A 26,009-nucleotide genomic window follows, 5' to 3' on the forward strand; every position below is an offset into this window, starting at 1 on the left:
CACTGCAGGGGAGGCAGATATAACATGTGCAGAGAGAGTTAGATTTGTGTGTGGTGTGTCCAATCTGCAATCTAATTTGCAGTGTAAAAATAAAGCAGCCAGTATTTACCCTGCACAGAAACAATATAACCCACCCAAATCTAACTCTTTCTGCACATGTTATATCTGCCTCCCCTGCAGTGCACATGGTTTTGCCCATTTGCTATCAAAAATCCTGCTGCGATCAACTTGGAATTACCCCCCCTGTTGGATCCCTGGGCAATAGATATTGTGTCTCAGGGATACAAGCTGGACTTCGAGGAGATGCCCCCTCACCGACGGCCCTGCCGGCTTCCCCCCACGAGAGGGAAATAGTGTTAACTGCAATTCACAAATTGTATCTTCAACAGGTGGTGGTCAAGGTTCTCCTCCTTCAACAATGAGGGAGTTATTATTCGACCATGTTGTAGTCCCGAAACCGGACGGTTCGGTCAGACCCATATTGAATTTAAAATCCCTGAACAGATACCTGAAAAGGTTCAAGTTCAAGATGGAATCGCTGAGAGCGGTCGTCGCAAACCTGGAAGGGGGGGATTTTATGGTGTCTCTGGACATAAAGGAGGCATACCTTCATGTCCCCATTTATCCACCTCATTAGGCGTACCTCAGATTTGTGGTACAGGATTGTCATTGCCAATTTCAGACGTTGCCGTTTGGTCTCTCCACGGCACCGAGACTATTTACCAAGGTAATTGCGGAAATGATGGTACTCCTGCGGAAGCAAGGGGTCGCAATTATCCCATACTTGGACGATCTCCTCATAAAAGCGGGATCAAGAGAGCAGTTGCTGATCAGCGTAGCACTTTCTCTGGAAGTGTAACGGCAACACGGCTGGATTCTAAATATTCCAAAGTCGCAGTTGGTTCCTAGGGCTCGTCTGCCTTTCCTAAGCATGATTCTAGACACAGACCAGAAAAGGGTTTATCTCCCGATAGAGAGAGCTCAGGAGCTCATGACACTAGTCAGGAACCTATTAAAACCAAAACAGGTGTCAGTGCATCACTGCACTCGAGTCCTGGGAAGGATGGTGACATCATACGAGGCCATTCCCTTCGGCAGGTTCCATGCGAGGACCTTTCAATGGGACTTACTGGACAAGTGGTCCGAATCACATCTTCAGATGCATCGGTTAATCACCCTATCCCCCAGGGCAAGGGTGTCTCTCCTGTGGTGGCTGCAGAGTGCTCACCTTCTCGAGGGCCGCAGATTCGGCATTCAGGACTGGGTCCTGGTGACCACGGATGCGATCCGAGGGTGGGGAGCAGTCACACAGGGAAGAAATTTCCAAGGTCTGTGGTCAAGTCAGGAGACTTGCCTTCACATCAACATCCTGGAACTAAGGGCCGTATACAACGCCCTACGTCAAGCGGAGACCCGGCTTCGCGACCAACCAGTTCTGATTCAGTCAGAAAGCACCAGAATTCTTCGCTGGGCGGAGAATCACGTAAGCGCACTGTCAGCAGTGTTCATCCCGGGAGTGGACAACTGGGAAGCAGACTTCCTCAGCAGGCACGACCTCCACCCGGGAGAGTGGGGACTTCATCAAGAAGTCTTCACGCAGATTGCAAGTCTGTGGGAACTGCCACAGGTGGACATGATGGCATCCCGCCTCAACAAAAAGCTACAGGGGTATTGCGCCAAGTCAAGAGACCCTCAGGCGATAGCTGTGGACGCACTGGTGACACCGTGGGTGTTCCAGTCGGTCTATGTATTTCCTCCTCTTCCTCTCATACCCAAGGTGCTGAGAATCATAAGAAAAAGAGGAGTGAGAACAATACTCATTGTTCCGGATTGGCCAAGAAGGACTTGGTATCCAGATCTGCAAGATATGCTCACAGAGGACCCGTGGCCTCTTCCTCAAAGACAGGACTTGTTGCAACAGGGGCCCTGTCTGTTCCAAGACTTACCGCGGCTGCGTTTGACGGCATGGCGGTTGAACGCCGGATCCTAGCAGAGAAAGGCATTCCGGATGAGGTTATTCCTACGCTGATAATGGCTAGGAAGGACGTGACAGCTCAACATTTTCACCGTATATGGCGAAAATATGTTGCTTGGTGGGAGGCCACGAATGCCCCTACGGAGGAATTCCAGCTGGGTCGTTTCCTTCACTTCCTACAGTCAGGAGTGACTTTGGGCCTAAAATTGGGTTCCATTAAGGCCCAGATTTCGGCCCTATCCATTTTCTTTCAAAAAGAGCTGGCTTCTCTACCTGAAGTTCAGACGTTTGTAAAGGGAGTGCTGCATATTCAGCCCCCTTTTGTGCCTCCAGTGGCACCTTGGGATCTTAACGTGGTGTTGAGTTTCCTGAAATCACACTGGTTTGAACCACTCAAAACGGTGGAATTGAAATATCTCACGTGGAAGGTGGCCATGCTACTAGCCTTGGCTTCGGCTAGGCGTGTGTCAGAATTGGCGGCTTTGTCACATAAAAGCCCCTATCTGGTTTTCCATGCGGATAGAGCAGAATTGAGGACCCGTCCACAATTTCTGCCGAAAGTGGTATCATCTTTTCATATAAACCAACCTATTGTGGTGCCTGTGGCTACTACTGACTTGGAGGATTCCGAGTTGCTTGATGTGGTCAGGGCTTTGAAGGTTTATGTAGCCAGAACGGCTAGGGGTCAGGAAAACAGAGTCTTTGTTATCCTGTATGCTTCCAACAGGCTTGGTGCTCCTGCTTCAAAGCAAACTATTGCTCGCTGGATCTGTAACACGATTCAGCAGGCTCATTCTGCGGCTGGATTGCCGCTGCCAAAATCAGTTAAGGCCCATTCCACTAGGAAGGTGGGCTCTTCTTGGGCGGCTGCCCGAGGGGTCTCGGCATTACAGCTGTGCCGAGCGGCTACTTGGTCAGGTTCAAACACTTTTGCAAAGTTCTATAAGTCTGATACCCTGGCTGAGGAGGACCTTGTGTTTGCTCAATCGGTGCTGCAGTCATCCGCACTCTCCCGCCCGTTTGGGAGCTTTGGTATAATCCCCATGGTCCTTACGGAGTCCCCAGCATCCACTAGGACGTTAGAGAAAATAAGATTTTACTTACCGGTAAATCTATTTCTCGTAGTCTGTAGTGGATGCTGGGCGCCCGTCCCAAGTGCGGACTTCTTCTGCAATACTTGTATATAGTTATTGCTGCAATAAGGGTTATGTTATAGTTGCATCAGGGTTGAACTGATGTTCTGTTGTTGTTCATACTGTTGACTGGGTAAGTTTATCACAAGTTATACGGTGTGATTGGTGTGGCTGGTATGAGTCTTGCCCTGGATTTCCAAAATCCTTTCCTTGTACTGTCAGCTCTTCCGGGCACAGTTTCTCTAACGGAGGTCTGGAGGAGGGACATAGAGGGAGGAGCCAGAGCACACCAGAATCTAAATTCTTTCTTAAAGTGCCCATGTCTCCTGCGGAGCCCGTCTATTCCCCATGGTCCTTACGGAGTCCCCAGCATCCACTACGGACTACGAGAAATAGATTTACCGGTAAGAAAAATCTTATTTTCACATACCTGAGAGATGAGAAGAAAAAAATCACGCTGCACATCTCCCCCGCTTCCTGGACGTGGCTCCCAGCAGCGGTCAATCTCTGCCTCTCAGCATCAGTCAGGTCCCGGCTCCCAGCAGCAGTCAGATCACACTGCTGCCGCTGGGCGCCGTCATGATGCACATCTTCCCCGCTCAGTGGCTTCCAGCAGCGGTAAGATCACAAGAAGCTGCCGCCGCTGGGCGCCTGTCACAGACGCTGGCTGTACAGCGGGGAGGGGGGGAACAAGAGCTAGCTGGGGCTTCCTGCAGGATGGGGCCATAGCTCAAATGCACTGTTTTCATAGATGGGGGAGAGGTCATGGCAGTCCCTAGTCCAGCGATTCCCTAGATATAAGGGGTGGGGGACATGGCTATAAGGGGCATTCCAGGTTATTAAGCCTAGGTTATGAGTGCTTTCTGGGGTACATATAGTCTAATATGTAAAAAACAAAAAAAACACATGCTGGGACGCCATTTCAACTCTATTTGCTGCTTCTTTCTACAGAAATAGAGTGTCGGTCCTACAACACAGGGCCACTGGAGGGGGCAGGGGTGTTAGTAGGAATTTCAGTGCAACACATATAGGGGGTAATTCAGACCTGATCGTAGCAGCAAATTTGTTAGCAGTTGGGCAATGCCATGTGCACTGCAGGTGTGGCAGATATAACATGTGCAGAGAGAGTTAGATTTGGGTGGGTTATTTTGTTTCTGGGCAGGGTAAATACTGGCTGCTTTATTTTTACACTGCAATTTAGATTTCATTTTGAACACACCCCACCCAAATCTAACTCTCTCTGCACATGTTATATCTGCCCTCCCTGCAGTGCACATGGTTTTACATGGTTTTGCCCAACTGCTAACAAATTTGCTGCTACGATCAGGTCTGAATTAGGCCCATAGTGTGTACCAAGGTGCATTTCTAGCTTATTCACAAGGACTTGTGTTTCACTGTATTGCTGTCTGTGGTATGATGACTGGAAAAGCTACTGCATATAGCAGCTTGTCTCCGATAACTGTGATAATGTGTTACGTGACAGTGTGTTTTACAAATATGTGTCCAATAAGTACCCCTGGCCTGCTCCTCATTGACTGATGATGGCATATGTAAGGTCTACTTTGCTGTCAGAGTTGTCTGCTCAATGGTCAGAACCAGGGCCGTTTCTAGCCAATTTGGCGTCCAGTGCGAGATTTAAAAATGCGCCCCCCCCCCCCCCCCATTCACATAAGAAAAAAATGCGCGCCCCCCCCCCCCCCCATCCTAGATATAAAGAGGAAAAGCAGGCGCGCGCGCTCCCGGCAAGGGGGCGTGTCCTCGTTAAAATGAGCGTGGCTTTGTTAAGATGGGCATGGCCTCATCTGATCTCATCATCACGGCCACCACAGGATAAAAAAAAAAAAAAAGTCCTCATTTTACACATTGCGGCAGGCAAGTGTCCCCATTTTACACAGCACGGTAGGCAAGTGTCCCCATTTTACACATTGCGGCAGGCACGTGCCCCCATTTTACACATTGCGGCAGGAAAGTGTCCCTATTTTACACATTGCGGCAGGCACGTGCCCCCATTTTACACATTGCGGCAGGAAAGTGTCCCTATTTTACACATTCCGGCAGGCACGTGCCCCCCATTTTACACATTGCGGCAGGAAAGTGTCCCTATTTTACACATTCCGGCAGGCAAGTGTCCCCATTTTACACAGTACGGCAGGTGGGGGGGGGGGGGGGGAGAGAGGGAGAGGGGCTGACTTACATTTGAAGCGGTTCTTCCCGCTCCTCAGCCGCCTCGCCCTCGTCTGCGCAGCGCTGGCCGGCTTGGCTCCCCCTTCTCCCTCCTCCCGAGTGCCCAGCTCGGGGCGCGGGGTTTCGCGGAATGACGCGATTGCGTCGTGGCGTCACGACGCAAACGCGTCATTCCGCGAAACCCCGCCCCCCGAGCTGGGCACTCGGGAGGAGAGGGAAGGGGGATTTGAAAGTGCTCAGGAAGTGCCGCTGCGTGCGCCCCGTGCGGTTGCACGGCTCGCTCGCAGCAAGAAACGGCACTGGTCAGAACATGAAGCGGCTAGGTCTGATTTCAGGTTAATGCCGTCTGGGCAGCCATATCTGCCGTTTCAGTGCCAGACCTAATATTTCACAAAGTGAAGTTTAATTTGATAAGGGCAAAAGGGTGTTTTTTTCTTCCTCACGACACAGATAAATGCTTTTACTGTGCCTAGGCCATTTCTGTCTACCTACCCTTTCCCACAGTTTATGACAAAAATGGAAAATACCACAGGGATTCTTCAGCTGCAACGATGCTTAGAGCTGTCGGAGCGTAAGCTGGAGGACTTGATAAAATCCATTTATACGGCAGCAGAATGTTGTTTAGTCCTGCTTTAGTTGGAGGTTGGGTTAACATAGCGGTAGTTGCATAGTCCATACAGTTCAGGTTAGACCCACATCAGGGTCTTTCCTCAGACCAGCTTATACTGCTAACCAATCACATTTGTGAATCGCCAGAGTATTTGCGTATGGCATCTCTGAATGTCGAATGAGTGAGTTCTCTCATTTTCTGCTTCTGTAGTTGTGGCCAGCCATGCGCTTTGGTTGTGGTCTTGGCAATGAATACAGGCATTGCCTTACACTGGCGTTATGTTAACTGGTCCTTAATTGGACACATCGATTTCTCAGGCCACTGGGCGACAATCTGAATTCCTACTATTGCCACACCAGTTCCTAAAAGGAAGTACCCTGGACCAGCGTTCAGATCTTTTTAGACCTCGGTCCTTTTCGAGGCTGTGCTCCAGACACAACCGTACAGAGTAGACGTGGTTGATGATGTGGTTTTCAACTACCCTCTAACCGTTGTCATAAAACTAAGTCAGCTGACATCAGTGGCATGACGGGCTGCAAGCCCATCTAGGATCTTGCGTTGTGGGAACACGCCTTCAATCTTGTCACTTGGCGTGGACATCCACAGATAGGTGGATCTGCATTTTAGTGTTCAAAAGGTTACAAAATAGAGTTCGGTGTCTCACACTGATGCGGTTTTTCAAGACTAGTCTGCCTGTGTCAGCAGACAAGAAGGCAATTCTACAGACCGTTTTTCAGTCTCTCGTAGATTCAGCAGGTACCAGTATACCAACAAGGTCCAGGTTTTTTTCTTCACATCTTTTTATAAGTACCAAAGCCAGATGGCTTGGTTATACCGATATTGAACCTGAAGAGGCTCAATCAGCACGTCACTTACTACAGATTTGAGATGGAATCCCTGCGAGTCAATGTGGTCAGTGATTGCAGGGAATTCATCATTTCACTGGATCTCACAAATGCATACTTACACATTCCAATTTGGACACCGAATCATGCGGACTTGTTGCAGTACAACAAACCCGTTGTTGGTTTCAGACACTACCGTTTGGCCTCTCATCAGTGTCTCGGCTATTCACAAAGGTGATGTCTGTGATGATTGCTCAGATCAGGTCTCTGGCAGTGGTAAAGTTCAGTATTTAGATGGCCTTCTCTTCAAGGCTTCGGCTCAACAAATACTCCTTCAAAATGCTTTTCTACATACAGGGTGCTAGTTCAGCACGGTTGGATTGTCGACTTCAGTAAATCAAGCCTGGTTCCATCTCAACAGATTCAATTTCTAGAAATGCTTCTGCATACGATAGATTAACAAATTTACCTGCCAGAGGAGAAAGCACTAAGTATTCGTCATCTGGCACAGTAAGTGCTCAGACCATGGACAGTCTCGATGTACTTGTGCATTCAACTGTTTGGAAGAATGTGGACGTCTTTCCAAGCACTCCAGTTAGGAAGATTTCACTCACGTCCTTTTCAGCTTGATCTTCTCACATGGTGGTCAGGCTCTGTTCTACTACTTCATCATGGTAAGGTTGTATTCAAGGGCCAGAGTATCGCTACTCTGGTGGCCCAACATACATATTCTCACCAAGGGAATAAGGTTCGGAATCTGAAATTGGATTATTCTAACGACGGATGCAAGTCTCAGAGGTTAATGAGCTGTAGGCCTACATTATCAGCTTCAGGGTCTGTCATCAAACCGAGAAAGATTACTGTCAATAAGTGTCCTGGAACTCATGGCAATTTACAACGCGCTGCGACAGGCACTTCACAACTCCAGTGTCAGACTGTTCTTGTTCAGTCACACAACTCGACGACAGTCGCATACATCAACAAACAAGTAGGGACTCGTAGTTGCGTGGCCATGCTTGAATCCTGAATTGGGCTGAGCATCACCATGTGATATTATCGGCAGTGTTCATTCCAGGTGTGGACGACTGGGAAGCAATGCTCTGGTTTCTCTTCAGAACTAACAAATCTTTCGCCTTTTACTAGAGGTTTCTGTGAAGAGGAGAAAAACGAAGTTTTGTCTCAATTATTCATTCCCCAGCTTAATGGGGTTACGTTATCTCAGTCGTCAGAATTTTAATCCAGGAGAGTTGGTCTTAGAGCCAGAAGTGTTCCAGATGTTAGTCCAGCGGTGGGGTTACCCACAGGTGGATCTAATGGCATCTCGCCAAATCATCAGACACCCAGATATGTGTCCAAAACGAGATCCAAAGGCAGTGGATGCTCTTACAATAGCGTAGCCGTACAGACTCTTGTATCTGTTTCCACCATTTTCGCTGCTTTCTCGGCTGCTAAAGCGGATCAAAAGAGAGTCCACAACCAACATACTAGTGGCGCCTCATTGGCCTTGGACAGCGTGGTTCTCGGATTTCCACGGTCTACTCGCAGATGATCCATGGCCGCTTCCGCTACGTCCAGACCTTCTGCAACAGATGGAGGACTACGTTTAGCGACCCTAAAGGTCCAAGTCTCTGCCTTGGCTCTTTTGACAATAGTTCACACTTTCCTGCAAGGTGTCTTTAGAGTTCAACCTCCGTTTATACCACCTACAGCTCCATGGGACTTGAATCTAGTTTTAGATTTTCTCTAACGTCCTAGTGGATACTGGGGAATAGTAGATTACCATGGGGTATAGATTGGGTCCACTGGAGCCTGGCACTTTAAGAAATGAATAGTGTGTGCTGGCTCCTCCCCTCTTTGCCCCTCCTAGCAGACTCAGTGTAGAAAATGTGCCCAAGGAGCTGGGTGCATTCTTTTGCTCTCCAGAGAGTTTTTTCTTCAGAAATTTATTTTAGTTTATTATTTTCAGGCAGACTGGTTGCCTGTGTCGTGGGACTTAAGGGGGATACCTAACCAACTTCCTAAGAGTTAATGGTTCGTAATCCCAGATGACAGGACACTGAGCTCCTGAGGTGATGTTTCTCACACTCCCAGAGTGTGAGCCCACGCTGGCAGCATGCCACCACCCCATAACAGATGCCGAAGACAGACGCGGTGCGGTGAGTGTTACACCAGGGACCCGGTTAGCGGGTCCCCGGTGCAAGATGGCGGCATGAAGGGACGGTGACCACCCGGCTACGGGCTGCGGTGCCCACCGGAAACCCAGACTGGCAACATGGTAAACGGGGGCTGTGGGCTCTTGTTTTACATTTTTAATGGAGAAAGCCAGCATAAACAAAGTACAGGGACTGCGCACCATTAAGGGGGTGGGGCTTCCCGGAGAGCGGGACTAGAGGCTAAACAGCGCCATTTCCTGCTGCTGCTGGCTGCACGCAGAGTTCTGCTCCTCCACAGGACCCACTGAATCACCACTGTAACTGGTACCATAGGGTTATAGAGAAGGGGGGCGATTATACTGCTGTGGGAAAAATTACACATATATAAGACACCCACGCTGCTAGGTCTGTGGTGTAGTGTGATGGTTCCAATTTTCTCTGTGTCACTCCATTCAGGGTAGTCTGGGATAACTGTGCATAGCTCACTAATACTACACTGTGTTATCATACTGTGTGTTTTTTCTGCTCAGCATGTCTGCAAATAAGTCTGTGTGTACTTTATGCAAGGCTAGGTTTACACCTTCCTCACAGAGGTCCCTCATGTGTACCCAATGCTCAATTCCTTTACAAGGTAGTAATGTGCAGGAACCTGAGTGGATGGAATCATTTAAAACTATGGTTTCCAGTATTAATTCAGAGTTAGCTACGGCTAAGCAAGAAAGGCAAGCCCTGAAACAAACAATGAACATGTTTATGGTTGCTGCTGCAGACCACAGATAGGCTCTTCAGCCTGTTGGTCTCTCACAAACGCACGCTCTCTCAGTTGTTACAATCTGACCCTAATACTGAACTACCAGAGTTTGATGAAGGAGAGGCTGAGGTGGACGAGGATAATTCCCTATCCCCAAGTGTTGAAGCCCTCATTTATGCCATTAGGGAGGTGCTCAATATCCCTGATAAGGAGGAAGAACAGGCAGAGGAATTGTGTTTTAATGTGAAACCAAAGTCCTCTGCAACCTTCCTGGTTTCTAAAGAATTAGATTCCCTGGCTAAGGCAACATGGATAAACCCTGACAAAAAATTCATTACACCTAAACGGGTGTTAAATTCTTTCCCTTTCTCTGCAGAGGATAGGAAAGTCGGGGAAACCCCACCGGCAGTCGATACGTCTGTATACAGGCTGTCACATAAAATTGTTTTACCTGTTCCTGGGGCAGTTTCCGTTAAAGACCCAGCTGATCGCAAAATTTAAACCACTCTTAAATCAATTTATACTGCGGCATGTGTAGCCCAACGCCCTACCATAGTATGTGGCTGGATTTCTAGAGCCATGGTAAAATGGTCTGATGATTTTTTGAAAGGGTTGCTCACACTACCTCAAGAAGAGATAGTTACGTTACTGCTACAACACATCCAAGATGCTGCAAACTTTGAGTGAGGCTGTTAAAGAACTTAGAATCATTAATGGCCGTACCACTGCTATGGCAGTATCGGTTAGTATAGCCCTGTGCTGCGTCAATGGTCTGCAGATGCTGATTCCAAAAAAGGAGTTGAAAACCTTCCTTTTGCAGGTGATGCCTTGTTTGGGCAAGAACTGAACAAGTGGATATCTCGGGCAACTGCAGGTAAATCTACATATCTGCCGTCTGCTCCGCCACCTACGAGGCATCCCTATCCTGGACCCTCCCTGCAGTCCTTTCGGGTGGCCAGATTCAGGGGCAGGACCAGAGGTTCCTCCAATGCTGCTAGAGGATCTCTCGCGGTAAGTCCCGTAAACCAGCAGCTGCTGGACCTGCTGACCAGGCCACAAGATCCTCTTCCACGACGCACTCCGCGTGACGGTTGACCCCAGCAGCAAGGCGACTTTCAGGAAGATGCTCACCTTCAACACTTTGCCCACATATAGGCAGAGTCCTGCCGGGATCCTTGTGTGAGGGACCTCATATCCCAAGGATACCGGCTGGAATTCCAGGAACTCCCTCCTCTCAGATTCTTCAGGTCAGGCTTACCAGCTTCACAGAAGGCAAGGGTTTCCTTACAGCAGGCAGTGCAAAAACTGCTTTCTACAGGAGTTACTGTTCCAGTGCCTCCTCAGCTGCACACAAAGGGGTTTTACTCAAGTCTCTTTGTGGTTCCGAAGCCGGGCGGATCGGTACGGCCGATCTTGAACCTCCAGTCCCTGAACCCGTATTTTTGGGTGTTCAGATTCAAGATGGAATCCCTAAGAGCAGTGATAGCGAATCTGGAGGAGGGGGAGTTTCTGATGTCCGTGGTTATAAAAGACGAATACCTACATATCCCAATTTGGCCCCCTCACCAAGGTTCGCGATTCTGGACCAACATTTCCAGTTTCAGGCCTTACCCTTCGGTCTCTCCACAGCCCCAAGGGTATTCACAAAGGTAATGGCGGAAATGATTCTACAACTGCGAATGAGGAGTGTCCAAATAATTTCGTACCCGGACGATCTCCTAATAAAGGTGGTGTCCAGGGAACAGCTACTGCACAGTATCGACTTGACTACTCGTTTGCTTACAGATCACGGATGGATACTCAATTTCCAGAAATCTCACTTGGAACCGTCTTAGAGAATTCAGTTCCTGGGGATGATCCTGGATATGGTGTCTAAGAAGGTTTACTTTCCCATGGACAAGGCCTTGACTTCAGTCTATGGTCCGGTCAGTACTGAAACCTCGTGTGGTCTCGATTTATCTTTGTATCCGCTTGCTAGGCAAGATGGTGGCCTCCTACGAGGCGATACAGTACGGCAGGTTCCATGCGCAACCATTTCAACTGGATATGTTGGACAAATGGTCGGGATCTCACCTGCACATGCATCATCATATAACCCTGTCACCGAAAGCACAGATATCCCTACTATGGTGGCTACAAGTTTCCCATCTGATGGAGGGTCAGAGTTTCAACACCCTGTCCTGGACGCTGTTGACAACAGATGCCAGCCTCCGGGGTTGGTGGTGCTGTGACTTAAGGAGCGCTGTTCCAGGGGACGTAGTCCTTTCAGGAATCTGCTGTTCCAATCAACATCCTGGAACTCAGGGCAACTTACAACGCTCTCATACAGTCCTCATTCCTCCTTCGGAATCAGGTCATCCAGGTGCAGTCGGACAACGCCATGGCAGTAGTGTACATCAACTGTCAGGGAGGAACCAGAAGCCGGGCGCAATGCGAGAGGTGTCAAGAATACTCCTCTGGGCCGAAGCCAACGCTAGGGCCATCTCAACCGTTTACATTCCAGGAGTTGACAATTGGGAAGCAGACTTCCTAAGCAGGCACAACCTTAATCCGGGGGACTGGGGCCTCCACCCACAGTTGTTTCAACAACTCGTTCACAGGTGGGGTTGTCCACAGATAGACCTGATGGCTTCTCGTCTCAACAAGAAGCTCTGTTGTTACTGCTCCAGAACGAGGGACCCGCAGGGGTTGCTCTAGACGCTTTGACGACGCCATGGAATCACCAGTTAATTTACCTGTTTCCTCCGATTCCTTTAATCCCAAGAGTTCTAAAAAGACTCAAAAAGGAAAGGGTTCAGGCAGTTCTCATTGCCCCGGATTGGCCTTGACGGGCCTGGTATGCGGACCTCCTGACCCTGTCGTTGGAGGAACCCTGGCCTCTGCCACTTCTCAAGGACCTTCATCAACAAGGATCCTTCGTCTATCCAGACTTACAGCGGCTACGTTTCACGGCCTGGAGGTTGAGAGGGAAATTTTAACAAGGAAGGGTCTTCCATCCAAGGTGGTTTCCACTATGGTTCAGGCCCGTAAGGTGGTTACCTCCAAACATTACCACCGTATTTGGAAGAAGTAAGTTTCTTGGTGTGAGGGTCGAAAATGTTCTCCTGTGGAATTTCGTCTGGGCCGGTTTCTACTATTCCTGCAAGCAGGAGTGGATAAGGGCCTACGATTAGGCGCCATCAAGGATCAGATCTCGGCTCTCTCTATCTTCTTCCAGAAACAACTGGCGGTACTTCCTAAAGTACAGACCTTAAGGGGGTGTTGCACATTCAGCCACCCTTTGTTCCTCCCGCTGCTCCATGGAACCTCAATATGGTGTTGGCCTTTCTCAAGTCAGATTGGTTTGAACCCTTGCATAAGGTTGACTAAAAAATACCTGACGTGGAAGACTGTTCTGTTACTGGCCTTGGCTTTGGCTCGGCGTGTGTTGGAATTGTGGGCCTTGTCCTGCAAGAGCCCACACTTGGTGTTTCATGAGGATAGGGCGGAGCTCAGAACTCGCCCACAGTTTTTGCCGAAAGTGGGCTTTTCATGTAAATCAACCAATCGTGGTTCCCGCCTTATCCGACACTTCAGTTGCTTCAAAGTCCCTGGATGTTGTGAGGGCTTTGAGGATTTACATCAAAAGGACTGCTCGTCACAGAAAGTCTGACTCTCTTTTCGTCCTTTATGATGCAACGAAAATTGGTCGCAGTTCATTGCTCGTTGGCTCAAATTGATTATCCAACAAGCCTATGTGTCGGCTGCTCTGCGAGTTTGGTTCAGGCCCACTCCACACGGTGGGTGGGTTCTTCCTGGGCGGCTGCCCGGGGTGTCTCGGCCTTACAGTTGTGCCGTGCAGTAATTTGGTCTGGTGTGAACACCTTTGTTAAGTTCTACAGGTTTTGCTAGGACGTTAGAGAAAATAGAAATTTAATTCCTACCGGTAATTCCTTTTCTCGTAGTCGTAGTGGATACTGGGCGCCCGCCTCTGTGCTTCGTTTTCATGCTTACCTGGTTGTGTTATTGGATGGGTTTGCTGTTGCTTCCTTGTTCCATGTTTGGTTTGCGTTGCTATCCTTATATTGTTTGCGTTGCTTTCCGCTGTTCTGGTTAGCTCTGCTTTCTTATTGTTTGTGTGTTGGTTCGTTACCTCACCGCTTTATGTGTTATATCCTCAAAGTATGTCTGTCTCCTCGGGCACAGTTCCTAGACTGATTCTGCTAGGAGGGGCATAGAGAGGAGGAGCCAGCACACACTATTTATTTCTTAAAGTGCCAAGCTCCAGTGGACCCGATCTATACCCCATGGTAATCTACTATTCCCCAGTATCCACTATGGACTACGAGAAAAGATATTACTGGTAGGTGTTAAATTCCTATTTTTTGCTGTCTTCAATTTTTGAACCCTTACAACAAGGTAATGTTAAGCTTCTAACTTGGAAAACAGTGTTTCTCCTAGCCTTAGCTTCGGCAAGGCGTGGTTCAGAGTTAGGTGCGTTGTCATGCAAACCACCGTACCTGTTTTTTTTCATGATGACAGAGCGGAACTTTGGACGAATCCCGCTCTTCTACCAAAGGTAGTATCTTCTTTTCACATCAATCAACCAATCATAGTTCCTGTTTTTTTTTTCAGATGGTTCAGGAACTCCAGCTACTTTGGATGTGGTGCGCGCACTTTGCGTTTATGTAGCCCGAACATCAGCAGTACGTAAAACGGATACATTGTTTGTTCTCTGTGATGCAGTCAAGACAGTTTGGCCAGCTTCCAAAAGTCCTTGGCTAACTGAATTAAGCTGACCATTCGTTAGGCTTACTTTCATGCTAGTCTACAACTGCCTGCATCCATTTCAGCACATTCCACGCGTTCTGTTGGAACGTCATGGGCAGCAGGTCATGGAGCTTCTACGACGCAACTTTGCCGTGCAGCCACTTCCTCATCAGTGCACACGTTTGTGCGCTTTTACAAGTTTGATACTTTTGCGGCATCAGCATCTGGCAGTGGCCGTCTAGTGTTACAGGTGCCAACCAGCTCTCCCACCCAAGGGGGAAACTTTGGTACGTCCTAAGAGTACTCCAGTGACCCCTAGTGGACGAAAAAGAAAAAAGTATTTTGGTACTTACCAGGTAAATCCTTTTCTTTGAATCCATAGGGGTCACTGGACGCCCACCCAGAGCATTTTCACCTGGCTTGTGGTAAGTTCAGTAGATCTTATGGTAACACATTCTCGCCGACTTGTTCAAATGTTGAGGTGATTGTTATCACTTGTTGTGTCAACTTTCTAGTTGTCCATTATGGGTCAACTTTATAGTTGTCTGTTATGTTATAATGGCCCTCATTCCGAGTTGTTCGCTCGCAAGCTGCTTTTAGCATCATTGCACACGCTAAGCCGCCGCCTACTGGGAGTGAATCTTAGCTTAGCAAAATTGCGAACGAAAGATTCTCAAAATTGCGAATAGACAGTTCTTAGCAGTTTCTGAGTAGCTCGAGACTTACTCTGCCACTGCGATCAGTTCAGTCAGTTTCGTTCCTGGTTTGACGTCACAAACACACCCAGCGTTCGCCCAGACACTCCCCCGTTTCTTCAGACACACCCGCGTTTTTCCCAGAAACGGCAGCGTTTTTTCGCACACACCCATAAAACGGCCAGTTTCCGCCCAGAAACACCCACTTCCTGTCAATCACATTACGATCACCAGAACGAAGAAAAAAACTCGTAATGCCGTGAGTAAAATACCTAAGTTAATAGCAAATTTACTTGGCGCAGTCGCACTGCGGACATTGCGCATGCGCATTAGCGACTAATCGCTCCATTGCGAAAAAAATAAAATAACGAGCGAACAACTCGGAATGACCACCAATGTTATATGTAATTCTCCATTGTTCATCCTCTCTTTTGCTCCTGTTCGGCTCAACAAAAATACACTGAGGCATCTTGGGAGTATGGAGGGGAAGGAGGGTAATACATTTAAATATTTAAATGTGCCTGTCCCTGCTATCGCACCGTCCATATTCCACGAGTATGGGGAAGGAGGGTTACACATTTAAATATTTAAATGTGCCCATCCATATCCCAAGAGTTCTCCAGTGACCCTTCTGGATTCAAATAAAAGTATTTACCTGGTAAATTTAAAAATCCTCTTTTTGCTGCTTTACGCAACTTGTGGTGCAAATTGACGCGAGATTAGTTCCGTGTTGTCATGCATCTTCTGAGGTATTCTACTACAAATTATAGTGCATTCAAATGCAACTTTTGCAGAGACTTCCCAGGCGAAAGCATAAATCGCACATGCCACAAAGCGACAGCATACACCATTGAAAGACAAAGACGCAAATGAAAATGCCTGTTCAGAAATTTGCTATTTTTGTTCCGGCAGTTAATGGCAATTTGTAATCTTACCCAAAATCAGTTCTTAGTAATTTTCCCCTATTAGTCTACTTGGCTTATAGATCACAGCAACACACAGAGAGAAGGGGTTGAAAATCCAGATATACCAAAACAGCATCTGCAGGGTAATACTACAGATAACTTATAGCTATAATTAAAATTAAATTACAAACTAACAAACACTAAAAAAACTACCTAACCTAACTTGAAAAGTTTCCATTGTCCATATTTATATCAATTTAACTTGTCTTTTATACACTTAGTGGCCTGCACCGTGGCTCCATAAACGTCTTTCCCAAATGGTCTATTGCATATAGGCCCTCATTCCGAGTTGTTCGCTCGCAAGCTGCTTTTAGCAGCATTGCACACGCTAAGCCGCCGCCTACTGGGAGTGAATCTTAGCATAGTAGATTTGCGAACGAAAGATTAGCAGATTTGCGAATAGACAGTTCTTAGCAGTTTCTGAGTAGCTCGACACTTACTCTGCCACTGCGATCAGTTCAGTCAGTTTCGTTCCTGGTTTGACGTCACAAACACACCCAGCGTTCACCCAGACACTCCCCCGTTTCTTCAGACACTCCCGCGTTTTTCCCAGAAACGGCAGCGTTTTTTCGCACACACCCATAAAACGGACAGTTTCCGCCCAGAAACACCCACTTCCTGTCAATCACACTACGATCACCAGAATGAAGAAAAAACCTTGTAATGCCGTGAGTAAAATACCTAAGTTAATAGCAAATTTACTTGGCGCAGTCGCACTGCGGACATTGCGCATGCGCATTAGCGACTAATCGCTCCATTGCGAAAAAAAAATAACGAGCGATCAACTCGGAATGACCACCATAATTATAGTAGCTGGACAATACTAGCTGATGCCATGGTCTGTGCAGAAGAGGGCGCTGTTGTACTTTATAAATTTGCTGAACACTTTTCATCATGTATAGAAGTGAGTTTGTCCAAAGAGCTTTTGTTTTCTACTCTAAACACATGAATTTCTTTTTATTTTATACACTAGGTGCTTCTTCGCGACCTACGGGCGCTCTTCACACCTTCATAATGGGCTATGCCCCCTTAACCCCTGTACGCCGTTCAATATATGTATTATATGCAGTATTACCTGCATTCCTAGTTTTGTGAGTGGTTAAATATTGCGGAGGCTCTGCAGGTGGGGAAGGGGGGAGTGCGCCGCGGGTGGGGTAGGGGGTCCGGAAGCAAAGCGCGTGAGGGAGGGGTAGGTGTGGGGGTGCGGCAGATGGGGGAGGGGGTGGGGAGGCGCAGCGGGTGGTGGAGAGGCGGGTGCAGTGGGGCCACACGGGTGGGGTAGGGGGTCAGGAGGTGCTGCAGGTGGGGAAAGGGCGAGTGCACTGCGGGTGGGGTAGGGGGTCCGGAAGCGATGCGCGTGGGGTAAGGGCAGGTGCGGGGGTGCGGCAGATGGGGGAGGGGGTCCGGTGGCGGTGCGGGTGGTTGAGGGGCGGGTGAAGTAGGTGGGATAGGGGGTCAGGATGTGCTGCGGGTGAGGGAGGGGCGGTTTCGGGGGTTGACCGCTGATGGGGGAGGGTGAGGTAGAGGCTGTGGGTGGAACGGGGCGGATGCGGGGGGGGGGCAGTGGTTGGGAGGGTCTGTGGTTGAGGGAGGGCAGGGGGAATGGCCGTGGCTGGTGTAGGGGGTCTGGAGGGGCCGCATGTGAGGGAGGGGGGTGGTGGTGCTGGCAGATGGTGGAAGGGTCGAAAGCGCGCTGCAGGTGGTGGATGGGCGGGTGCAGGGGTGCCGCGGGTAGGGAAGGGGCAGGTACGGGAATCTGGTGGATGGGGAGGGGTTCCAGAGGCGCTGCAGGTGGAGAAGGGGGCGAGTGTGCCGCGGGGTGGGGTAAGGGGTTTGGAAGCGACGTGCATGGGGGTGGGGCAGGTGCAGGGGTGCGGCAGATGGAGGAGGGGGTTGGGAGGCGGTGCAGGTGGTGGAGGGGCGGGTGTAGTGGGCAGGGTGTCAGGAGGTGCTGAAGGTGGGAAGGCGCGAGTGCGCTGCGGGTGAGGTAGGGGGTCGCGACGCGTGTGGGGGAGGGGTGAGTGTGCTGCGGGTGGGGGTAGGGGGTCTGGAAGCGATGCGTGTTGGGGAGGGGGCAGGTGCGACAAATGGAGGAGGGGGTTCGGAGGTGCTGCGGGTGGTTGAGGGGTGGGTGCAGTAGGGCCGCGGGTGGGGTAGGGGGTCAGGAGGTGCTGTGGGTTGGGGGAGGGGCGGTTGCGGGGGATGACTGTGGGGTGGGGGAGGGTGTCTGTAGATGCTGTGGGTGGAGCGGGGTCTGCGGTTGGGAGGTTCTGTGGATGAGGGAGGGGCAGCGGACGTGGGTGGTGTAGAGGGCCTGGAGGTGCCGCATGTGGGGGGAGGGTTGGCGTGTGGTGGGGCGGTTGGTGGAAGGGTCCGAAGGCACTGCAGGTGGTAGATGGGCGGGTGCATGGGTACTGCAGGTGGGGTATGGGGTGAGGAGCCGCTGTGGGTGGGGGAGGGGCGGCTGCGGGGGTTGACGGCGGATGGGGGAGGTTGTCTGTAGAGGCTGTGGGTGGAGGGGGGGCGGATGCGGGGTGGGGGGCTGTGGTTGGGAGGGTCTGGGGTTGAGGGAGGGGCAGAGGAGTGGGGGCCGTGGGTGGTGTAGGGGGTCTGGAGGCGCCGCATGTGGGGGAGGGGTGGTGGTGTGTGGGGATGGTGGAAGGGTCGGAAGGCACTGCAGGTGGTGGATGGGGGGTTGCGGGGGTGGGGTAGGGGGTCGGGAGGCGCTGGGGGTGGTTGTGGGGGATGTCAGCGGATGGGGAGAGGTGTCTGTGGATGCTGTGGGTGGAGGGGTGGTGGATACGGGGGGGCTGTGGTAGGGGGTTGGGAGGTGCTGCGGTGGTGGGAGGAGCAGGGGAGTGGGGGCTGCGGGTGGGGTAGGAGTTCCGGAGGTACCGCGTATGGGGGATGGTCAGGGCAGGTACGGCGGACGGTGGATGCGCTGCGGGTACTGTACCTGGCAGCACGGTAGTTGGAGGGTAATCATTAGCAGCTATCAGTGACACTGCTAATCTCTCTGCCCCAAGGATCCCATCTCTCATTAGCTGCAGCAGGGCCGCAGGCCACCCAGGCTCAGTGTCAGGGTAACTGTGTGGCGGGCAGCCAGGGAGCACAGCACAGCCGCTCTGCCTCCTCACATCTCCCCCCCCCCCCCCCCCCCCCCCCAGGCACATCCCCCCCCCCCCCGCCAGGCACATCTCCTCGACCCCCCCACCCCCCCCCCCCCCCCCCTCATCTCCCCACGCACATATCCCCCCCCCCCCCTGCCGGGCACATCCCCCCCCCGCACATCTCCCCCCCCACCAGGCTGCCGGGGAGCACAGCAGTGTGTGGTGTCCCCGCTGCCGCGTGAGCCGCTCTGCCTCCTCACATCCCCCCACCCCCCCGCACATTCCCCACCCCGCACATCTCCCCCGCACATTCCCCCCCCGCCAGGCACATCTCCTCCCGCCCATCTCCCCCCCCCCGCACATCTCCCCACGCACATATCCACCCCCTGCCAGGCACATCTCCCCCCTGCCAGGCAGCCGGGGAGCACAGCAGTGTGCGGTATCCCCGCTACCACGTGAGCCGCTCTGCCTGACCTCTCTCCCCACCAGCGGCCCGACATGCAGCGGGCCGTACTGGGCACATCAGGCAGTCATCATGTCCAGAGCGGGGACCCGCTGTACCGTGAGGACCGAACGGAGGGCTGTGTCGGCGGTGCAGAGCACTGTGACAGGCGGCAGGGGACAGGCGCCAGGACTCAGGCGGGGAGCGGGAGTGAGAGCCGCTCGGATTCAGGTGAGGAGTCGCCTCCCGCCACGATGCTGAAGTTAGCTTCTTATTCACTTCTAATTCACTTCTTATTCGAGCTCCAGCTTCTTATTCAAAAAAATTAGTTTTGCAAGGGTTAACTAGTCTTGGGCCACAAATTTGACACCTGAAATCAACAGAGGGTGGTCACTTACATATCACCCACTTGTATTTTGTTTGGCCCAACGCTGTTTTGGGCATGAAATACACTGGCAAAGTGGACACACACCATATTTTACCATTTTGAATAAGTAGCTGTAGTTTTGCAAGGGTTAACTAGTCTTGGGCCACAAATTTGACACCTGAAATCAACAGAGGGTGGTGACTTACATATCACCCACTTGTATTTTGTTTGGCCCAACGCTGTTTTGGGCATGAAATACACTGGCAAAGTGGGCACAAACACCATTTTATAAATTGCCATTTTGAATAAGTAGCTGTAGTTTTGCAAGGGTTAACTAGTCTTGGGCCACAAATTTGACACCTGAAATCAACAGAGGCTGGTCACTTACATATCACCCACTTGTATTTTGTTTGGCCCAACTCTGTTTTGGGCATGAAATACACTGGCAAAGTGGGCACACACACCATATTTTGCCATTTTGAATAAGTAGCTGTAGTTTTGCAAGGGTTAACTAGTCTTGGGCCACAAATTTGACACCTGAAATCAACAGAGAGTGGTCACTTGCATGTGACCCACTTGTATTTTGCCTGGCCCAACACTGTTTTGGGCATGAAATACACTGGCAAAGTGGGCACAAACACCATATTTTGCCATTTTGAATAAGTAGCTGTAGTTTTGCAAGGGTTAACTAGTCTTGGGCCACAAATTTGACACCTGAAATCAACAGAGGGTGGTCACTTACATATCACCCACTTGTATTTTGTTTGGCCCAACGCTGTTTTGAGCATGAAATACACTGGCAAAGTGTGCACACACACCATATTTTGCCATTTTGAATAAGTAGCTGTAGTTTTGCAAGGGTTAACTAGTCTTGAGCCACAAATTTGACACCTGAAATCAACAGAGGGTGGTCACTTACATATCACCCACTTGTATTTTGTTTGGCCCAACGCTGTTTTGGGCATGAAATACACTGGCAAAGTGGGCACACACACCATATTTTACCATTTTGAATAAGTAGCTGTAGTTTTGCAAGGGTTAACTAGTCTTGGGCCTCAAATTTGACCCCTGAAATCAACAGATGGTGTTCACTTACATATCACCCACTTGTATTTTGTTTGGCCCAACGCTGTTTTGGGCATGAAATACACTGGCAAAGTGGGCACACACACCATATTTTGCATTTCTGTAGTTTTGCAAGGGTTAACTAGTCTTGGGCCACAAATTTGACCCCTGAAATCAACAGAGGGTGGTCACTTGCATGTGACCCACTTGTATTTTGACTGGCCCAACACTGTTTTGGGCATGAAATACACTGGCAAAGTGGGCACAAACACAATATTTTACCATTTTGAATAAGTAGCTGTAGTTTTGCAAGGGTTAACTAGTCTTGGGCCACAAATTTGACACCTGAAATCAACAGAGGGTGGTCACTTACATATCACCCACTTGTATTTTGTTTGGCCCAACGCTGTTTTGGGCATGAAATACACTGGCAAAGTGGGCACACACACCATATTTTACCATTTTGAATAAGTAGCTGTAGTTTTGCAAGGGTTAACTAGTCTTGGGCCACAAATTTGACCCCTGAAATCAACAGAGAGTGGTCACTTGCATGTGACCCACTTGTATTTTGCCTTGCCCAACGCTGTTTTGGGCATGAAATACACTGGCAAAGTGGGCACACACCATATTTTGCCATTTTGAATAAGTAGCTGTAGTTTTGCAAGGGTTAACTAGTCTTGGGCCACAAATTTGACACCTGAAATCAACTGAGGGTGGTCACTTACATATCACCCACTTGTATTTTGTTTGGCCCAACGCTGTTTTGGGCATGAAATACACTGGTAACGTGGGCACACACACCATATTTTACCATTTTGAATAAGTAGCTGTAGTTTTGCAAGGGTTAACTAGTCTTGGGCCACAAATTTAACACCTGAAATCAACAGAGAGTGGTCACTTGCATGTGACCCACTTGTATTTTGCCTGGCCCAACACTGTTTTGGGCATGAAATACACTGGCAAAGTGGGCACACACCATATTTTGCCATTTTGAATAAGTAGCTGTAGTTTTGCAAGGGTTAACTAGTCTTGGGCCACAAATTTGACACCTGAAATCAACAGAGAGTGGTCACTTGCATGTGACCCACTTGTATTTTGCCTGGCCCAACACTGTTTTGGGCATGAAATACACTGGCAAAGTGGGCACACACCATATTTTGCCATTTTGAATAAGTAGCTGTAGTTTTGCAAGGGTTAACTAGTCTTGGGCCACAAATTTGACACCTGAAATCAACAGAGGGTGGTCACTTGCATGTGAACCACTTGTATTTTGCCTGGCCCAACGCTGGTTTGGGCATGAAATACACTGGCAAAGTGGGCACACACTCCATATTTTGCCATTTTGAATAAGTAGCTGTAGTTTTGCAAGGGTTAACCAGTGTTGGGCCACAAATTTGACACCTGAAATCAGGATCCTGCAATACAGGCTCTGCGCATAAAGCTTTTCTTAAATTCTGCAAAGTAGTCTCTGCGGCCTAGGGGGTAATTCTGAGATTGCATCACTGCAGCGGCAGCGATCGCAGTCTGAATTACTTTGTGGAGTGCGTCCTGTGCTTGCACACTCCGGGACCCCATTGAGATTCTATCAGCATCTCAGGGCTTCGATCGCCTCTGCCTGATTGACAGGCAGAGGCGGTCACGTGGTGGGAAGGGGCATGCCACCGGCTTTAGAACCATGGTCTGGACAACAGAGGCCTGTCCGGACCGTTGGGGGGTGGCCCGAGGCAGCTGCGTGGTGTTACACACAGCCTCTGCGACCCGGGATGTGGCGAGTAGCGGACTGCCAGCGTGCAGGAGCTTCGTTTGCAGGGAGTTACTCATCAGGTACAAAATCATCGACACCGTGCAATGGTTTTGTACCTGTGCCAGGGGGGGGCTAGGGCCAGTCATGCGGGGCGGACTAGCCCTGTGCTGGGCATCCACCCGCATGTCAGAGTACATGATTGTAGATGTGCTACATTTAGCACATCTGTGATTAGATCTTGTCTGGGGACTGTTTCCTCAGACATTCAGTGAATGATGCTGCCCTGTGGCAAATTCGCGCATGAACCTATGCAGTGGCGGAACAAGACCATGGTGGGCCCAGGTGCAACAAAATGCGTTGCCCCAGCCCCCCCAAGATCCAAAACATGTGTGTCAAAAATAGGGCATGGTCTCATTGAAAAGGGGTGTGGGCACACAATAGTACCACCAATTATAATTATGCCACACAGTAGTGCAACCTTATTACATTACACTGATTTACATTATTTTACACTGAACAGTAGTACTCCTTATATACGTTACGCTACACAGTAGTGCTCCTGAAACACTTTATGCCACACAGTACTGCTTCTTATACGCATTACGCCACATAGTAGAGCTCCTTCTACACGTTACGCCACACAGTAGTTCTCCTTATACACATTACAACACACAGTAGTACCTCTTATACATGTTACGCCACACAGTAGTATTCTTAGTATACGTTATACCACACAGTAGTGCTCCTGATACACGTTACTCCACCCAGTACTGCTCCTTATACATGTTACGCAACACAGTAGAGCTCCTTATGCACGTTACAACACACAGTAATGGTCCTTATACACTTTACGCCACACAATAGTGCTCCTTATACACATTACGCCACACAGTGGTGCTTCTTATAGACGTTACACCACACAGTAATACCCCTTATACAGGTTACGCCACACAGTAGAGCTCCTTATACACATTACGCCACACAGTAGAGCTCCTTTTACACGTAACGCCAATATAGTAGGCACTACGGTAAAGTTTTAGGGTTAGGCTGCTGGGGGGGGGGCACTGGGGTGGTGGCTAGGGTTAGGCTGTGGGGAGGGGAAAAGGTTAAGGTTAGCTACTAGGGAAAGGTTTAGGGATTAGGGATAATGTGGAAAATACTCACCAGAACACTGCTGAGACATCGCCACTGCAATGTGATCCAGAAAAAGGCACTGCTGTCACCGGTATAAAGTACGAAACTGCTATATCACAAGGGACTGTTTGTTCACAGTTCTTCATGTCGACATAATGAATATCAATATGATAACTGTCGGCCAATTGTATCCAACTCCCACAAAAACTCAGGAGACTTCTCACTGTATAAAGATGGGACAATTCCTTTGTACAAGGATACACAAGGCCCATGGAGACAGATGCCCACACTATGCATCATGCAGCAGCACACGCACCCTGGGTGACAACACATGACCCTGTGCCTGGTAGCCTTAGTGGGGTCACTCTATGCTGTGCTGTATGTTATATGTCACTGCACAGTCACCATTACTATTTGCAGAGAGACCAGCTTACTGTAACAACCCCGCCCACCACCTCCCAATCTCCGCCCCCTCAATGTAGGTTCCACCTCTTCGAGGTCCGCGATTCTGAGTTTGCAGGATGAAATGTACAATTAGAAAAATGTATAATAAAATAAAAATAAATAAACACACAGCTGCCTGACCGCCTTACAAGGAATGCTGCTGCACTACCTCAGATACTCTACAGTTTAGCCGCATGGTCACGTGATGCTACGGCTCCGGTAGCAAAAAGAAACAGCTGGGCTGCCCGTGAATGAGAGGGGAAGATGGCCCCTTCTCCTTCTACAGACTCCTCCACTGCATCCTCCTCCCCCTCTGGCCAGACTGCAGCTCTGCACACCAGCTCAGCCTCATTCTGTTAAGGGGAACCGGCGGCTTGCAGCGCGCCGGCAGGTGGCATGTAATGAGTCAGTCTGACTCATTGTAGTGCCTCCGGCTGTGGGCCCCTTCATCGTGGAGGGGCCCTGGTGCATTGCACCGGTTGCACCGCTGCAAGTTCCACCCGTGAACCTACGATAATAGCCCACCAGACCAAAGAATATCCTGAGTTGCGACATACATTTTAGCTTAGGCCATGTGAAGATTGCTTCCACCTTGCTGGGTTGAGGTTTAACTTACCCTTGGCATACAATATACCCCAGATACTTTGCCTCCACAGTTATGATGGCACACTTCTCCAGGTTAGCTATGAACCCTTGTGCCTGTAGAGACTGTAACACTGCATCCACCTTTGGAAGGTGCGACTGGAACAAACCCACTGTGGTAGAGAAGGCTGTTGTTGCTTTGGCAGCTACCATCAGAGGAATTTGCCAGTACCCCTTCAGTAAATCTAGCGTAGTTAGATACTGGCTTATTGCTAAGTTTTGTACTAGTTCATCAACCCAGGGCATAGGATAGGAATCAAACCGAGGAACTTTAATTAACTTTCTGAAGTCATTACAGAATCTCAAAGCTCCAAAAGGCTTGGGCTCTAAAAAAAAAAAATGGGATTATTCCATTCACTGTTTGACTACTCTATGACCCCCAAACGCTGCATCACTTCCAGTTCACATTTTACTGCTGCCTGTTGGGCCTCAGATATACAATATGGCCTTTGTTTTATCACCAACCCCCCCCCCCCCCCCCCCCCCCGGGTGGAGTAACATTGTCATGCTGTATGATTTGAGTTTTCCCCAGGAGGGCAGAGAACACAACCTAGTACTGTGCTACTAAGTTTACCACTTCTTGTTTCTGGCCAGGACTCAAAGTTACTTCAGTAGGCACCTGACATTCTGGGGTTTTCATGGCCACTAAAGAGGGAAGACTGGCACTTTCCAAGGCTTCAACAAATTCACATGGTAGACTTTTACCTCTTTCCTTCTACCTTCCTGCCGTACCTAGACACAAGTATCAGTACCTTGTTGCCCCTATTGAGAGTCCGGTTGACAGCAGTAACGCCTCGACTGCGTTTTTGATCCTGTTGAGCTCTTACCATATGCTTGGTCAGAAGTGGCGCAATTTGCCTTAGACAGCCATACAATTGGGACACAAACTGAACGATGTTACGCTCTTGGGGCGGGATCAGTACTAAATCCCGCTGGACGGGATCCCGGCGGTCGAAATACCGACGCCGGAATTTCGACCACACAATCCCGACAGGGGTGGC

The 26,009-nt window shown here is 49.7% G+C and overlaps 1 protein-coding gene and 1 non-coding gene across 4 annotated transcripts in view; both read left to right on the forward strand.

Annotated features, from left to right (window-relative positions):
* The window catches only part of COG7 (component of oligomeric golgi complex 7), a 151,381-nt gene that overhangs the window by 22,701 nt on the left and 102,671 nt on the right, over window positions 1-26,009 (forward strand). The window lies entirely within an intron of this gene.
* LOC134946908 (U5 spliceosomal RNA) lies at window positions 7,843-7,956 on the forward strand. Its single transcript, XR_010182473.1, has one exon. It is a non-coding gene; the product is annotated as a U5 spliceosomal RNA (small nuclear RNA).

Source organism: Pseudophryne corroboree, chromosome 7, assembly GCF_028390025.1.
Source record: "Pseudophryne corroboree isolate aPseCor3 chromosome 7, aPseCor3.hap2, whole genome shotgun sequence".
Lineage (NCBI taxonomy): Eukaryota > Metazoa > Chordata > Amphibia > Anura > Myobatrachidae > Pseudophryne > Pseudophryne corroboree.